This window comes from Megalopta genalis, unplaced genomic scaffold (assembly GCF_051020955.1).
Source record: "Megalopta genalis isolate 19385.01 unplaced genomic scaffold, iyMegGena1_principal scaffold0628, whole genome shotgun sequence".
Lineage (NCBI taxonomy): Eukaryota > Metazoa > Arthropoda > Insecta > Hymenoptera > Halictidae > Megalopta > Megalopta genalis.
This window is the reverse complement of record NW_027476697.1, coordinates 14,266-17,500: the sequence shown is the minus strand read 5'-3', so window position 1 is coordinate 17,500 and position 3,235 is coordinate 14,266. Positions and strand designations below refer to the sequence as shown.

The following is a 3,235-nucleotide window of genomic DNA, read 5'->3' as shown; positions in this document are numbered from 1 at the left end:
GAACGGCTCTCGTGGCTGGGATCCGAGCTCGGTCCCGTGCCTTGGCCTCCCGCGGATCTTCCTTGCTGCGAGGCTTCCGTGGCGTTTCCCATCGGTGCGGTCGTCCTCTTCGGCCGCCATTCAACGCTCAGCTCAGAACTGGCACGGACTAGGGGAATCCGACTGTCTAATTAAAACAAAGCATTGCGATGGCCCCCACGGGTGTTGACGCAATGTGATTTCTGCCCAGTGCTCTGAATGTCAACGTGAAGAAATTCAAAAAAGCGCGGGTAAACGGCGGGAGTAACTATGACTCTCTTAAGGTAGCCAAATGCCTCGTCATCTAATTAGTGACGCGCATGAATGGATTAACGAGATTCCCATCTGTCCCTATCTACTGGCGGTGGCGGTCTGTGGCCACCCAGGGTTGAGAGGCGACCCCCGAACTAGTCCTCGCGTAGGTTGTTGCTACTACCGAGTCGATGGATGCGTCGACGATGAAGGCATTTTAGACCGTCAGTGCGTCGTACATGTAGTACTTCGCATAATGGCGAGGCCCGAGATTAAGCATGCGGGCTGTGGCGTGTTCATGTACAGCATTGAATATGCTGTACTACTCCTTAGCGGGGGACTGTTGTCACTTGTGGCTGCAGTCCCCCGCGTCACGTTATGCGGTTTTTCTGGTCTAACTGGAATGCCGCATTTTCGTTGTCTGAACACGCCACGAAGCAACACGCCGTCGGATTGAATGTTGCTGCTGAGTCGATAGGTGCATCGGCGATGAAGGCACTCGAGAGACCGTCAGTGCGTTGTACATGTAGTGCTTCGCATAATGACGAGGCCCGTGATTAAGCAAGCGGGCTGTGGCGTGTTCTTGTGCAGTATTGAACATGCTGCACTACTCCCATCCGGGGGACTGTTGTCACTTGTGGCTTCAGTCCCCCGCGTTACGTTATGCGGTTTTTCTGGTCTGACTGGAATGCCGCATTTTCGTTATCTGAACACGCCACAAAGCAACACGCCGACGGAGTGAATGCTGCCGAGTTGACGGATGCATCAGATGCATCGGCGATGAGGGTATTTTGAGACCGCCAGTGCGTTGTACATGTAGTACTTCGCATAATGGCGAGGCCCTTGAACTAAGCATACGGGCTGTGGCGTGTTCATGTACAGCATTGAATATGCTGTACTACTCCCTACCGGGGGACTGTTGTCACTTGTGGCTGCAGTCCCCCGCGTCACGTTGTGCGGTTTTTCTGGTCTGACCGGAATGCCGCATTTTCGTTGTCTGAGCGCGCCACGTAGCAACATGCCGCTGGATCTAGAAATCGGGATGCAACCAATCACCTGGGCAACCCAGGCCGCAAGGGGCAAACGTGCCCTAGCCACACTTGAGCCTCCACGAAAAAGGTACCGCTGGATAGCTCGTGTTCTCAAAACGCAGCGAACCGAACGAAGTGTGGTGGAGAGGAAGAGGCAGCCTCTCCGACTGCTGTCTCCCGCGTGTTTGCCGTGCGTGGCGACCCTTGTCGTCGGAAAAGAGGATCCTGGGATCTGAGGGGGCCCTCTCCTGCGGGTGAGACGTCCCCAACACGTACCTTTGGCCTCTGCTTCGGCTAGATGGGAGGCTGGACGAGAAAAGCAGCCCTGGTCCAGTCAATCGGCTTGGAACGACCATACGCTTCGGCGAGTGGGTTCTGACGGGCGAGGACGCGGGCTGGGTTGAGCAATCGGCCCAGTCAGCAGACTATGTCCGGTGCGTAGCCCTAACCCAGCCTGATGGCGGGTTCCAAAATGTGTGGGTCGGTGGTGGCCGGGGAGCGTACCGGATGAAGGCAAAGATCTAACTATGGGATCTAAATTGAAAGTACAAATTGAACGTTCGAAGTCGGCGGGTCCAGCTCCTACTCGGAGTGAAGCCGTCGCCACAGACGCGGAAGCTACAGCAGCAGCTGTTAGCCCTCCTGCGTCTGCGAAAAAGACAAGGTCCGGGAAGGTGCTGAACATCGCCAATCCTCGTGTGACCTTGGAGAGATGCGTGACACCCACGCGAGCGGTCTCGGTGAAAACTGAGGCCACGGTAGAAGGCGCGCCGGATACCGGTAACGTGGGGACAGCGCCCAAGTCGGGGGACTCCCCCAGCCGCAAGGCTGGGAAGGAGAAACCCAGAAAAATCGAATCAGTCAAAGACACGCTCGTGAAGGTGCAACCGGCACCCGTGCGTGTCGAAGACCCCGAAGGTGGCGGTTGGAAAACCGTCACCAAAAAGTCGAAGCGTGCCAAGCCAGTCGCACCTACTGGCAAGGCCGCAGCAAACCAGGCCAGGAAATCGAAGGGGACGGTTTCCGGGCACAAGGTACGGCCTCTCGATCTCGTGAGAGACGAAGCCTTCAGGCGAGTATCGGAGATACGGACCTTTTGCTTTCGACCCGAGTCGAAAGTCAACAAGGAGTCCGGGTCGAAGATACTAGCAGAAGTCGGAGCACTCAACGAGTTGGTCCAGGAGCTGATTCAACGAAACAGCTTCGTCGAAGGGCAACTCGCCGCGGTCAGGGCGGACCTAAAAGCGCGTCCTGCCGTAATGAGTGCGGCGCGACCTGGGCCGTCCAAGGGAACCCTCCCGAAGACGGTCTCCAATGCCGCGCAGTTGACCTACGCCCAAGTGGCAAAGGTCAACCAGTCAGCGACTCCGGAGGCGAGAAGACCACCGACACAATACGTGGTGCGTATCTTCCCGCCAAAGGATAAAGGACAGAACAGCGATGCTACTAAGAGAGCTGTTCTGTCGATCGTAAAACCTGCGAAGGAGGCGATCCGTGTCAGATCGGTTCGACGCATCCACTCCGGTGGCATCGTCGTCGAAACCGATCGCAAGGAGGACCTAAAAGCCTTCGTAGGCAATAAGAAGCTGGCGAGTGCGGGACTGTCCGTCTCCTTGCCCAGCAAACGGGACCCCGAGGTCCTGATTTATGACATTCCGAAAGGGATGGGCAAGGAGGAAATTGCCTCCAGTCTTTGGAGGCAAAACCTCTCTGAGGCGTCCCAGAAGGATGTGCCTTCGGGTGTTCGGGTCAGTCGCATGGCTGGCAAGACCCCGGAGACAGCCAACTGGGTAGTGGCCGTCAGTCCGCAGATTCGTCGGCGGCTGGCGCAGAGAGGGGACCGGGTGTACCTCGGGTGGAGTTCCTGTCGTGTGCGGGACTTCATACAGGTCACCCGATGCTATAAGTGCCAGCGCTTCGGGCACACGGCGAAG

General features: G+C 57.1%; 1 pseudogene; it reads left to right on the top strand.

Annotated features, from left to right (window-relative positions):
- LOC143263478 (large subunit ribosomal RNA) overlaps positions 1 to 407 on the top strand; it is a 2,994-nt pseudogene extending 2,587 nt beyond the window's left edge.
- Positions 408 to 3,235: the final 2,828 nt, after the last annotated feature.